Genomic DNA, 14,478 nt, shown 5'->3' with positions numbered 1-14,478 from the left:
CCATTTTGCTATTATGTTTTTATGTGACTACAACTGATCTCAGGGGCTGCACTGACTTCAGTGCCTGATATATTCTGCACTGGAGTCAGACCTAGTGTCTCATCTCAGGACCACAGTGAGCATAGAAGACAGCATCTACTGCAACACACAGGTCCTGCAAGGACAGGATGTCTGGAGGGAGTTTCCCTACAGACAGCCCCAAAGCCTCACCCCTTCAAGCATCTCTTGCACAATTATCCTACTGTCTCTTGCCTCTGTCTCCACCCCCACACCAATCCCAATCATGATGCTGCTTATATATTCCAGTTCTAGAGATAGCTAGGAAATAGTGTGAGAGAGAAGAGCAGGGTGTAGGGAGAAGCAGATTATTTGCAAGAGTCTCCTGTATGTGTAGATAACCTAGGGCAAAGAGAAAGCCAGCTTTAGGGGCAAGATATCCTGAAACTGCTTCAGCAAGGTCAGATGTTACTCAGCCTCCTGCAGTGTGGAGCTTTTCTCCCAGGCCTGAATACAGTTGTAGTGGAAGTGGGAGTCTCTCAGCTGAAGGCACTGAGCTATTTTGGTAATGCCAGGCTGTGACAGACCCTGGTGTTGTGAACACTTGTGCTCTGTTTGCTTCGTCAGCCTCCTTTCTGAGCCTTTCAGAAATATGTCTTCACAACATCGCTCCCTTTCCTGTCTGAAGAAAAGCGTGAGAGACTGGAAACATGATTCAGGGGGTTATTTTTTTCTTAGGAGGTGCATGTACAAAAGCATTGTTCTTATTTCTTCTTCAGATCCTCTTTTCTTTCAGAACAGCAGCTGAAAAATATGACTCTTCTGATGTACTCTTTATTTTTTCATGCGCTGGCTGAACAAATCATCCTTTCTCATAAGCTCCCAGTGACTGCCCAGCGCAGTGTTACTGCAGCAGAGGAGCAAAGCAGAGGGGCTGGGAGGGGCTGGGGAGTGCAGGCCCATCCAGGAGAGCAGGAGCTGTGGTCTGATGCAGCCTTTGAATTTCACGCCCCGTTTGGAGTGACTCCAGCCGTTGGAAAGAGAAGCATATCCTGCCAAAGGATTAGTACAATCTGCAAGGTAGAAAAGTGTAATGCAGGTATTGATGGTCTGGAAAAGGCAGTGATCGTGGGAGATTTCAGTTGTATTGACTGAGGGCAGTGGCAGATTGGAAGGGTCATGGAATGAGGACAGGACCATATCTATGGTGCTGTAGAGCACACTCAAAGAGCCGCCCCTTGTCTGGGCTTGTATCCCAGCACAGGCACTGGTAGGAAACGAGATTGCTTCAAAGGGAAGAGCAATGAAGTCTCCCAGGGGCTCCTCAGGCTTCTCATAAAGGTGCCTGTGGGTCACTGCCCTATTGCATGTGCCTGGCTGAGAACTGCTGGCAGGATCATCCTAATTACGAGCACTGTAATGGTGGCCATATGTCACTGACACCCTCCTTACCTGCTGTGCAGCCTGTAGATTTGTAAAAGCTGCATGAGTATGCAGGTGCACACTGCTGCATGCATTATTTGTGAACACTTGGCTGTGTGTTTATTCATGTGTTCACCATGCTGTCCATGCAGTTTGCTGCACAGATAAGCTTTTTGATGTTTGCCTGCCTTACCCACAAACCTCAAAGGCTTGCATTTCCTTTAAGGTAGAATTGTGAAACATAGCAGTAAGCATGAAAAGTAAGAGCAGAGTACCTGCCATGGTTCTGTACACCTGTCCAAACCCTGTCTGTGCATGCTAAACTACAGCTGCATGACAGAGTGAAAGATTTAGTATTTTTAGAATCAGTCATGATAGAAGACAAAATTTCAGAAGTTCCCCAAACTGCAGACACTCAGGTGAGACTCCAAACTCTTCAACTCCAGCATCTCTCTGACATGCTTGCTTTTATCTACTGCATTTATCTCTGCTGTACTTGGGCATCTTCCAAGCAAATAAATAATTGGATCCTGCTTCTGTCTCCCCTTCTGCCCAAGGGACTTAAAGTTAATTTGTGCTGACTGTTGGGCTTTGGGTATGTGGTGGGTTGACCTTGGCTGGATGCCAGATGTCCACTAAGTCACTCGATTGCTCTACCTCCTCAGCAGGATGGGGCACGGGAAAAAAAATAAGGTGGAAAAAACTTGTGGGTCAAGATAAAGGCAATTTGAGAAAGCAAAAGCAAAGGCTGCTTACAGAAGCAAAGGAAAACAAAAGATTTATTTTTACCCTCTAATTGTCACCAGCAGGAAATCTTCAGCCACTTCTCAGGAAGCTGGGCTTTAGTACATGTAGTGGTGTCTTCAAAAGACAAACATCATAGTAATGAATACCCCCATCCTTTCTCTTGGCTTTTATTGCTGGGAAAATGACTAATGGTATAGAATATTCCTTTGGTCAGTTTGGGTCAGATGTCCTGGCTGTGTCCCCTTCCAAGATCTCACTTATCCTCAGCCAGCTGGTGAGGGGGAAATGTTGAGACAGCCTTGATGCTGTGCCAGCACCCCTCAGCAGTACAAAATAGCGGTGTGTTATCAACACCCTTCTAGCTCCCAGTGCAAAGCACAGCGCTCTGAGGTCTGCTGTTGGGGAAATAAACTCCATCTCAGCCAAACCCACTTCAGGGGAGAGGCTGCTGTGACAGAAGGAGCTCAGGGCATGTATAGGTAGATGGTTTCCTTGTGCTGTGAAATTCTAAATGACCCTATAGCAACCATTTGACTGCTATGAGGAGGATGCCTTGTAGCTCTTGAGAGCGTTCCAGGGGAAAACACAGGGATACCCATGTTCCCTAGATATTTCTTCAGCAAGCTTCACCTCGGATGCCTGGAGATGCATGTACCATAACTTGAGTGAAATACAGACCCATGGAGGCAAGTCACTCCTTGCAAGAGGCTGGGATGGGTCTTGGCATCCATGCACAGAGCAGACCCTGTAAGGGACTTGGGAACAAAGAAAAGTCTGAAAGAAAAGAAAAGGAGATGCTGCATTTGCCGTGCAGTATCTCCTGCATGAGACCCAGGGAAGATGAGGGAAGGAGACTGTTAACTTGAAGAGACAAAAGTAATTAGAGGACTAAAATAATAGATTAATGAGCAGGCAGTGTCAGGGGAACTTATTAATTATCAGTAGAGGATTTCCTTCAGTGTGCAGCCTGGCCGAGGGCATACGAGATAGCAACTAAAACTCAAGTCCCATTTAAGGGAGCTGCTAAGGAATTAGCAGCACTGGGTGTCTGGAGAATGATAGCAGAGGTTGACTTAAATGTTTCCTTTGAATCTTGTGTTCTGTGTGGCTCAGGTAATGGCTGGGGATGAGGGAGATCTGGAAAACACTAGATTGTATCTAACCAATGTTAATAATGGCTCAATAAAAATGCTCTGATAAGAACACATGAAAGTTGCACTGTTAAGCACTCACAAGCCTGGTAAGGTGAGATTTAAGGTTACAGATGCAACCTTAACTCTTCTCCTGCTGAGTGTACCTTAGCAGGCAGCCTCTAATTAAGGGGCATTGGGCTATTGCTCAAGTAATATATCATAACATCAGTTAATGCTCTCTTTGGCTTTGGGCAGGTGCACACAGTGTCTCATAATATTGTGGGTTTGTCAGTGTGTGCCTGATGAAAAGGAGTCCATTTTAATTGTGGCACTGAGCATACTGCATTAGTTGTACTGGAACAAAGCTTGGTGGTTTAGAACATGAGGTCCATTTAGACTGTTCAGATGTAGAGCAATCCACCACCTGTTCTGTCAGGTCAACATTTCATATGTCAGAAAGCTGTAGTCATGGAAGATGCTGACACTAGTTGTGTTGAAAATGGAGCTTTCCTTTCCAATGACTGATTTCTGCTCATTTAGCTCAACATACTGTGGTTTTTTTGCCTTTCTGAAGCATTCAGGCTGTTCACATGGTGAGGTGGTACTCTGTCCCATCAGACTGTGCCACAAAATAATGCCTTTCATCTCTCACTGAGGAGGTAACTGTTCACATATTGGCATGTTTTCCATTTAACATTCCTACATTTACAACTCCTAATCTCATTGCATGTACTAAGATTGTGATATACTGGGAAAAAGATAAAATGTAAAGGGCAAATCTGTTCTTGGGGAGCATTGCAAAAGTGAATGGATTCAGTGGTTTTGAACCAGACATCGTAGATTTAGCATCCTTGCTTAACAGCAATGCTTAGTTGTTAGCCTGCCCACTGAACACAAAGTTCTTTGAGGAGAAGCCATCCCTTCTGCTGTGTAAGTCCTTGAGCAAAAACATCTGTCCTTCCCTGCATATCTTCCCCGAGATTTCTCAGAAGTCACAATCCATGCATTTAGCAAACGTGATCTGCAGCACTCCTGTTATCCCACTGCTATCCTTGCAGATGTGTAGGGAGGCCTGCTTTGGTTGGATTTGGAGCAAATAGTCAGCATTGTTGGACTATGAGTTTTTTCAAGTCTGTTAGGCATCATGTGAGCTGGGGTGCAGACTTGCATGTGAGTTTGAGAGCATCTAAAGCAGTTCAGATGGCCTGAGCTTTATTTTTTGCATTTTGGATCACTATCTAAAGAACAGATGGGGATGGCAAAGGCAAAAGCAGCAATTTTAGCAGCAGCTAGAGATCTGTAGATATTTTTAAAGGTTTCCAAATGTGTTTTGTCTGTCCTCAGCAAGACACAATTGCGTTGTGAGAGCTGTCACTTAGAGGCAGGTGCAGGTTGGTCAGAGTGGAGCAGAAGTTCATGAAGCCATCATGTTAAATGTGAAAAAGAAAGGTCACATAAGCCCAGGTGGCCCTCCAGGAGACAGGCTGGGTGGCCACGGGAGGAACAGATCTTATGTGCAAAGTATGAGAGAACAACTGTGAGGAGGAAAGGTCAGGAATTTCATAGAAAGTCCATAGTATGGTGAAATATGCTGATTAATTTCCACAGACCTGCACAGATCTGAAGTGAGCTAAAAATTTCCTTGCTCAGAGACTTTGGGGATCACTGAGCAGAGTTTGTTTAAAAGAAATGAGCTTCATCTGAGAGGTTTTGCAACTTGTGCTAATGAGAGTCTGTCTGTCAAACTTAAGTGGCATCAAGTGGCCCAGAACAAGGGCTCTTGGGCGTTAAATGGTTCCTACCAAATACCAAGCCCATTACCACGATTGGCTGTTGTAGCCCTCTAAACGGCAAAAGTGATTAAATTGGTCATTATGAAACACTAAAGATGCATAATTATGAAAAATAAGGTTTGAGTAAGAGGAGATTTCAGCTCACTCGCTGCTTTGTATCTCAAGAAGGAATCAATGTAGAAATGTTTTAAAAGCATCCAAGGGTTGCCCCTTGTCTGGTTTTCTCCTGACAGTCTGGAAATTATGAATGTGTTTGGAAGTGAAGGTGTTTTTCCAGTCTCTAGGCAGATATAAAAGCTGGAGACTGAATGTCCCAATTCCCCCTCTCTGCATGAATGCGTTTCATTGTCCTGTCTCTCCCCTCTCTTTGCTAAGGTGAGATCCAGTGCACAACTTCCCTTGCTCATCCTGGCACATCAAGCACTCTTGCTTTTTCTTGAAGGGAGGGAGGGATTTAAATTCTCAAAGTGTCAAGCTCAGGCAGTGCTCTGGCATGGGAACAGGTGTGTTTTCTTCTCCTAGGAAATCCTCAACTGCTCCAAAGCTCTCTTCTCCATGCCATGGAGAGAAGCTTTCTAGGAGGCAGTTTAACAAAAGTGTATTGCAAAAATCGAGTGTTAGGCTTTGGTCACTGTGCACAAGAGGGCAGGGGGCACTGAATATTCATGGAACTCTCCTCAGATGGGCAAGGGAGTTGAACAAAGAGTTGCAGAGCTGTTACGCATTGTTGAGCATAGGGTGTTGTAGTGGTGTTGCTTCAGAGCACACCTCAGATGTTGTTCTCCAATTAAAAGACACAGAGCCAAATGTGAGCACAGGGGTTCTCTGGCACAGGTCAGTCTACCTTGACTTTCTAAAGTTCTGATGTTCCTGGTTTGCACAGACCTTCAGCAGGAATAGAATATTTATTCATTTTACTGTCTTTTTAGTCCTCTCCCTCTTTAGTGCCACCCCAGCCCTAGAAGAGTTTTATAGCCTCCTTAGAAAGAATAATAGTAGTTCTGAGTTATGTACAGCCCCTGGGGCCCTCTGTTCTCCTTGGGCTGCTGCTTCTCACTAGGTGTGCAGCTGCTGAGCCACCAAGCCAAGTGCTTGTTTCTCTTGTCGAAACTAAGCGGTCACTGGGGATGTGCTGGTATTTACATTCCATTATTCCTGTATGAGATATGTAATGTACTAGGAGATCATACCTAAAACTCTTCTGACCATTCATCTCCCTCATCTGTCTGTCTCTGCTCACCTTCCTTCCTCGTGTGACAGCTGATGTTGAGTATCTTTCAGGAACTTGATTTGTTTGTAGATCAAATGCCTTTAAAAATGATCAGACATTGCTTGGCATCAGAGTGTGTAATTTAAAGCTGTAGTTGCTTTTAAGAAAATACTCTCTGTGTGTCATTTATGGCATTATTCATATCCCAGAAGACAAGTAATGTCATCTGCATATCAATGTGAGATTGTGCGGGCCAGCAGTCTGCTGATTTGCCATATGAAGTTGTGTTTTCTTCAGTACTCCTGTGGCTGCCATAGTCAAAATAAAATGTGCTGTGTCTTAAATGAAAAGCCAGCTGCATTCATTTGAAGGGGCTGCATTCTTCACAGAGATAAAGTTGTAACACTCCTCTTGACACCTACCTGTGCCTCCAAACCTAATGCTACTCAGCCAAATTTGACCTGTCTGAAAAACTACTTGAGTTAATTTAAACAGAGTGAGATGCATCCTGAAAAGTTTCAGACCACTCTTGAGGTGCTGATAAGAGGACAAGTGAAAATTATTTGATTTCAATCCTTAGATGGTTTAAATTTTTTTCTAATTTTTTTCACAGCTTCTTGCAATTTACACAAACTTGCTGGCTTAAATCCACAGTTGTACAGGAAAAGATTATTCTCTGTAAGGGTGAAGGTTTCCATGAATTCTGTTTATGTGAATGTAAATGTATTTCATTATTGCAGCTCTCTTTCAGAAAACACTATGTGACCACTATGAACTTCTTTTCTCACACAGTAACTTGTAGGCCTTTTTTTAAAATGTCTACATTTAAATTCCTCTAAAATCATGAATAAACTTGTCTAAATTTCCCATGTTATTGGCCTAGCTTATGCTAAGTAATAATATGGTTGTGGTTGTCATTGTCTATGAATTTGACACTATGGGTGTTTGTATCAGGACCTAGATCTTTTGAGGATTAAGTTTCTCACTGAAAACACTTCTTTGCAGAAAAAAAAAATAGCCCAGATGTCTTGAAGGCCTTAATTTGTGTTCAGGGACCAGTTTTTCACAAAGTTATGTACCAGACAGCTTGCAGGAGAGAATGAGTCAAAAACTGATCTGGATTTCACATGAGGGATATTTTCCCAGCATATTTCATCTTATAATTTGGCCTGTAAGCCCCAACTGCATGTTAATCAGTTGCTCTTGACAAGGATGGCCTGGATGACAAAAAGTGTGTGTGTGGGAAACTGAAGTTTTTAACCAAAGAGATTTCATTATCATTTGGAAAGGCCTCAAGACCTCCTCAAAGTTTATAGACTTCATGGCCAGGATTTCAGTGTCTGGGAATTTTACCTAATGAGGGAAGCTGTATGTTTTCAGCCCCAAATTAAATATACTATTGGTAAACATTGCCTTGTGACTGTGATCTTACTGATATTTGCTGTCATTTTGCTGAACTTTATCACATCACTCCATTTTGGAATTCCTGTTTTAATCTAGTGGTTATATATTGTCAATAAATCTGGGCGGGAATGTTGCAAATTCCTGTTTCCACCTGTCAAACCCTAGCTTGGAAATTCAGTTTTAAGGCTGTAAATAGAATCCACTTGGACTTGGCTTCACATTGCTGTGGCAAATGGTGTGCATTGTCTTTATGATGCTGGAAATAGCTTCACAAGGAGACAGCTTTGTTTTGGAGAGCTGTCCAGAAGAGACTTTTGAAAGTAACTTTAAATATAAAAGTACCATCAAAATACTAATGACAGCAAAGGCTATTCATTTAGCTAGATAGTCTGCAAACTCAAAGACCCTCCAACAAGCTCTTGTTTAGTAGACATCAACCTAGCAGAGGAATACCAAACTTATCCCTTTGTTACTCGGCTGTTCCCTTTCTGACTATTTGTAATGTAGGCTCTCTCCTCTCCAGAATTCCCCATGTCAGGAAAAGAAAATGGAGAGAGGTACCCTTGTCGATAGCTCTTCCATCAAAGCCTGCCTCATTTATATGCTGGCAATAACTAAATGATGCCTGTGGGGAAAGGCAACAGAGACAGGCCTGCTTGAGCAGTTTTAAGCAATCCTTTCCCAGTTGCATTTTTCAAGTGTTCTGCAGGCCATTTTAAAAGGTAACTTTAAAAGTTACCTTACTTTAAGTAAAGTAAAAGGTAACTTTACTTTAAATTCTTGGACTTGCAGGAGTGTGAAGAAGCAGGATTATTAAAACCATGCAGCCCCCTTAAGTATCTGAAAGGGAGTGCAGCTTGTACTCAGATGTTGCACAGGAAGATAAGAACATTTGCTGCTTCAAGATGCTGTTCCCTAAATGGGTCTGGCAGTCTCCAAAGCATTTGTCCTATAAATGTGGTGCTCGGGACAGGAATGTAGCTGGAACCTCTTCTCTTGCCAAGAGCTGGAAGTTTTGGGGCTATAAGAGTGAAGGAGCAATAATTGTCAAAGAGCTTGGAGCAGATGCCCATGGGGGAAAGAAGGCTTTGCTACAGGATGTCAGTCTCAAGGAGGAAACCTGCACATGGCGATTCACAATCAGCATCCTCAAGGGTGCCAAGAATGAGGCTCCCTCTGCTTCTGCTTCCTTAGGTCATTAAATAAGCACTGCTCTGGCACTTGTCTTTTCTCTTCATATCAACATCAGAAACCAATATTCATAGCCTCTTACATCCTTTCCCCCGCTCAGTGCTGGCAGCTGTTCTCTCACCCCCTTCCTGCACTTGAGATACCTGCTGCAGTAATGGGATCCTCCTGTAAGCTCTTTAATTGAAAGGAATTTCTGTCTGGCCTGAAGATGTCAGGAGGCTGACGGAGACGTGTTTCTGTAAAATGAGGCTTGATCTACAGTGCAACAGGCAGCATCTGGATCACTGAGAATCCTTCACACTCACTGGCTTCATCCAGCTTTTCGAGGGCAGGGGGGTGTTAATTAAGGTGTGTCTATCAGGGTGTGGGTGCTGGAAACCCCTCTGGCTCAGCTGCCAGCTCTCCCTCTGCAGCTCAGCCTGCGAGGTGCCATTGCTTCCTTTCCACGTGATGCGTCCCCTTGCCTGCTGTGCCGCTTCCATTTCTGATTCCCATCAATTTGAAACAGAGCCCTGCTGACCCTGCTGACCGCTGCTCATGCATCTCCCGGCATGGTTAATAATAATGGCCTCTGTGGGAAATGATGGGCTGAGATAGAGAAAGGACATAATGATGCTCTGGCTGGGGGTAGGCAGAAAGAGGAAAGTGAAGTGACAAGCAGCTAAGCAGCAAGAGAGGAGTATGATGATAAAAACAAACAAACCTGCAAATGTCTAAAAATCCACAGTGATGGCATCCCTGAAACAAATGGGGAGAGACAAGCTTTAGTCCCTTAGGGAAAGAAGAGGGGAAAAAAAGAGAGAGAGAGGAAAGTGAGCAGAGAATCAGCCAATAATTGAAATGGCATCCGGGAAAAAAAGAACTGGAAAGCACAGACAGGCTTGGAATTGGCAGGTGGCAAAGAAAGAGGATGAAAGACAGAGACAGAACATGGAGGAAGAAAGATGTGGATGTATGGAGTGAAACAGAAGAGTGGAGGGGATGGCTATATGGACCTAACAAAAGAAAATAGGCACTGAACAGGAGGTGGGGAAGCATAGAGAGGAAGAGAGGGAAGAGACCCATGCATTGGCAGAGGAAGTAAAGCATAAGGCTACCGAACCAGGGTAGAGAAAGGAGAGAAAACAAGGTATTTGGGCTTAGAAAGAGGAAGGAAAGGAGAAAGAAGTGGAAGAAAGAGTTAAAGAGCAAGTTGAAGAGACCCAGGTCTGTGCCAATAAAGTTTACCAGAGGCACAAAGAACAGGGTTTGGAAACCTGATGGCACCTGATTTTGCAAGGCTTCATCAGTCCCCATCAGCTGCTTAGGATCCCAGTGTAAATTCCAGGGAAGTTTATTTCATTTTTGAGGAAGCAGTGTTTGATTTGATGGAAAAGCTTTTGGCCCTGCACTGCAGCCCCTCCACCCATGGCAGATAGCAGGCAGATTTATTGTTGGTGTTACCATAGCAATACCATAACCCCAGCAAGGAAAGCAGCAGGCATCTCTTGCTTGGGCAGACCAGCCACTTCCCTGCTCAGTGTTTGCTGGGTAAATGTCCCCAGTGCCTGATGCCGTGGTGGAAGAATGTTTCCTTCTGCTGGTAAAGCAGATCTGTGCTGAGATGCACTGTCAGAGATGTTGCTCTGATGTGCAAACAGTTGCTGCTGCCCTTGGCGCTTATCAATAACCAATTATGTGTTCATCTGTGTTTCCTGGCTCACAATATTTTACCCCCACACAGAGGAAATCAGAGAAGACGGTTACATTTCCTCTCTATAATTTCTGTCCCTCAGCTGTGGCTGGGAGGAAGCTGAGTGGCAGTTGTTGGAACAGCACTGCCTTTGCTGTGCCACAGGGAGGTTAGCCAAAGCACAGGGGTGAGCTGTGACTGCTCAGGCAGAAGTGTGTGGGCAGATCTTTGGCAGGTTCACCACTCTTCTTAGCTGCTCACGTGCTCAGTAACTGAAGGCATTTTTGCAAGCAGTTCTCTGTGGTCCTTCACTGAAACACTGGCACTCATGTCCTGGGTTCTGTGCTCACGGCTGGCCCTGCCCTCCTGTGTAACACTGCATAAGCCAAGGATCCCTATGTGCACCCTTTGCTCTTTCCCAAAAGAAATGTCTCCATCAGTATGAGAATTTTAGATTTAATGTATTTCTAAGGCACTTAGGGTGTTTGTGATGGGATGGAACAGATAGGCGTTAATAGTGAGCACAAAAACAGAATCATAGAATCATCAGGGTTGGAAGAGAGCTTTTAAGATCATTAAGCCCAGCTACCCACCCAGCACTACCATTGTAACCTCTAAACCAGTAAACCATATCACCCATTGCCAGATCCAGGCACCTCCAGGGATGGTGACTCCACCACCTCCCTAGGCAACCTTTTCCAATGTCTGACCACCCTAACAGTGGTTTGTTTCGGTCTTTTTTCCTAATGTCCCATCTGAACCTCCCTGTCTCAGTTTAAGGCCATTTCCTCTCATCCTCTTACTGGTAGAAGAGATCAGCCCACACCTGGCTACAGCCTCCTTTCAGCCAGTTGTAAAGAGTGACAGGGTGCCCCCTGAGCCTCTTCTTCTCAAGACCAAACAAACCCAGCTCCCTCACCTACTACTCATAAGATGTATTCTAAGCCTTTCACAAGTGTTCTTGCCCTTCACTGGACATGCTCCAGCACCTCAATGTCCTTTTTAAAGGGAGGAGCCCAAAACTGAAAGCAATGGTTTAGTTTGGGGTCACAGGTGCAAATGCATGTAAAAGTACAAAATTTGCTTACTTCAGGTCTTCCATTTGTCAAATTGAGGCACAAGAACAAGTCTGAAAAGCGACAAGAAAAACAGCACAAACAGAAAAAAAAAGTATTTTTTAAAGATCTGCATCAATATTCATGGAACTATTTTTCATTGCTACCCTTTTTCACAGCTTTTTTTCCTCCAACTCCTTAGAAACTGCTCTTACCCCTCCCATCTTTGCCATTTCAGCTTCCACCTCTCTCATGCAGTGCTCAAATAAGCTCTCTTTTTTTTTTTTTTTCTTTTCTGGAAAATATGAGAGTTGTTAGTATCAAATACAAGTGGTTGTGGCACAGAGAAAAAGAGGAACCTGGGTGAGCCTCCTGGCTGGCTTTCAGATGCAGAGATTTGGTTTTCAATTAGATAATGCTCTCTGAAAACAGGACTGCTGGAGCACATGGGACAATATTGACTAAAGCACAAACCAATTCCGTGGGTGACCTTCATGCTCTTGGTGTCTAGCCAGTGAGAATGCCTGGTGTGTAAATGCCACCCTATCGGTATTCATTTCGTGTGACTCATAACCAACCTGCACCAGGGAATGGATGAAAGGCAGCGTTCAGGTATGTAATATGATTATCAGGTGATACATCAGACTGTGATTCCACAAAGCCAAAGGGTCAACAGGACTGGAAAATGTATTTTGCAGCTTCTGGGAAGATGAATTTTTTTAAAGATGACAGTGTCCTCAGTATAAAATGAATACATAAGTACCTCAAATATATAGATACTGTGTAACATGGTTCCCACCTCCTCAGCTGACCAGCTGGCTTCCCGTGAAACTACTAACTGTGTAGACACCATTGTTCATATTTGATCGGGTTTGTGTTCGCACATATGAAATGAGAGCAAAGTTTTGGCCTCTTTGCCATTTGGGGCACAGAGGAATTGGGGAGTCCATTCCCCGTTTTTTCTTAGCCCTTTGAGATGGTGGTCTCACTCACTGGCATCTCAAGATACTCTCCTGTTGACAGTCACTGTGTCTGGACTCCCAGGGGTAAAAGCAAGGCTGCCAGTCTGTCTGTCAGTCCTGGCTCCTCTCACTAGCATGCCTAGGGAAGGTTTTGTGCTGGGCATTTGCATCCTTACCAGCCTGTCAAAGGTTCAAGTCAAATCACCTTTGCCTCCCAGAATAATGTACTTTTTCTCAGCAGTCAGCCTTTACTTGACCTTTGACTGGAAGACCTGACTCCCTCACATATAGGAGGATGAGAATGGAGACTGTTATTACAACTGGCTGAAGTTGTGCTGATTAAAGTTTTAGCAAAACACTCTCAACTGTTTGCTCCAGAGAGACTACAGCTGTGGTAATGCTATAAATCATTAACATCAACCTATTAAAATAGGTTCCCAGGCATTTGCGCTGCTTCTGCTGAACTCCGGTGTGAGAAATAGCCTATGATGCCAATTCCTGTCTCAAAGATCATCTTTGTGATCTCACCAGTACCATTGTTCAGGCTGCTTGAGTAAAACCACCAGGTTCAAAAAGGGGGAGGCAACAACAGACACAGACAGAAGGTTTCTGGTTTGTAAATGGACACAGATGACCAAAAAAAGCTGGGAGCCATTATCACAAGGCACCCAGAATAGCTTTTGCTGCAGTCAGTGAGAGCAGCTTTTAAGACAGACACTTTTTTTTCTCACAGCTCAAAGAGCAAGTAACAAAAAGAAGTAAACCTCAGAGCAGAGAAATGACCTCTGAATTTTCTCAGAGAAAAAAAAATGGATCTCTTGAACTGAAAAAAAAAGATGTGGCTGAGCTTTGTGAAGAAATATTCCTTCCATTGAGGGAAAAAAGAAAATGAGATAAGATTTTGCTGTAGCTAAATTTCAAGGCCAGAAGGGATCATCTAATTTGGCTTCACACATAGCACAGTCCTGGAAGATCTGGCATGGCAATTTCTGTATCAAGCCCATGACAGACATTGGAAGAACAGCCCATCTTTCACAAGGGTGTAGGTGGCACCACTGTGGCCCTTCTCTGTGGCCTGTGCATGCTCCAACAGAGTGCCCACTGTGTCCCTTCTCAAGAGACTCCACTAATCCTGGCATCCCAAAGGCATGGCCTTCTGCCCTTCCTAACCAGGTTTTCTTTCCATGGAGAACTTCACACAGCCTGTGGGGTGTATGGAGGAGCAGGGGAATGAAAGCTAATGAGGTAAAATATAATCATAGCCCTCCTTCACACTCACAAGCTGCTCAGAGCAGGTTCTGGGGATGGGCTGTCATTTGTCTTCCAAACTGGCTCCAGCTGGCTCACCTTTTCCCCACTGAAATGCTCATGATTTGAAAGCCTTAGGTGAGAGAGCCATAACAACTTCACCGCACTTAGGACATCATTGTCAAATTGAAGGATTGGGGAGGAGCCACTTCACCCGAGGAAAGCATTTGCATTCAGAGACTGCTTAAGTGCGAACAGCTTCCTCTCCATGGTCTTGAAGGGGAGCCAAGCACCCTCTTGCAGTTTGCCTGTTCAGGCAAACACTTTGAGTTTTAGAGTGTGGACAATGAGAGGGAAAATGAGCAGGTGGTTCCTGGGAATGCACAGTTTTCTGTCCCACTGCTGGAGTGCAAACACTCCAGCATGAAAGCTGTTCATTTTTACCATTTCAAGTGTAACTCTGAAGAGAGGGAGAGGACAAAGTCCTGCAAATAGGTGAGGACAGGAAATCATAGCCTTGAGGAGGGTCCCATGTAGCTAACAAAAGATTTTGTGTAATGTTTACAAATTACAGAGGGTGTTTTAAGTGAACACTAAATGGAGTTGGAAACAGAACATTCTGAAGGGAGCATCTGGTTGTGTTT

At 44.2% G+C, this 14,478-nt stretch overlaps 1 protein-coding gene and 1 long non-coding RNA gene across 9 annotated transcripts in view; one reads left to right on the top strand and one right to left on the bottom strand.

Annotated features, from left to right (window-relative positions):
• Positions 1 to 14,478, top strand: part of LSAMP (limbic system associated membrane protein) — a 981,452-nt gene that overhangs the window by 882,950 nt on the left and 84,024 nt on the right. The gene's annotated exons all lie outside the window — the stretch shown is intronic.
• Positions 2,695 to 10,488, bottom strand: LOC137468902 (uncharacterized). 2 transcript variants are annotated; one of them, XR_010996243.1, is made up of 4 exons: positions 10,341 to 10,488; positions 9,601 to 9,635; positions 6,333 to 6,401; positions 2,695 to 2,921 (listed from the first exon to the last, which is right to left on the bottom strand). It is a non-coding gene; the product is annotated as an uncharacterized lncRNA (long non-coding RNA). The 2 variants fall into 2 exon arrangements; XR_010996242.1 differs by lacking the exon at positions 2,695 to 2,921 and adding an exon at positions 5,914 to 6,247.

Source organism: Anomalospiza imberbis, chromosome 2 (genome assembly GCF_031753505.1).
Source record: "Anomalospiza imberbis isolate Cuckoo-Finch-1a 21T00152 chromosome 2, ASM3175350v1, whole genome shotgun sequence".
In the NCBI taxonomy this organism is placed as follows: Eukaryota; Metazoa; Chordata; class Aves; order Passeriformes; family Viduidae; genus Anomalospiza; species Anomalospiza imberbis.
The sequence above is the reverse complement of the archived record's forward strand: the minus strand, read 5'-3'. Positions and strand labels throughout refer to the sequence as shown.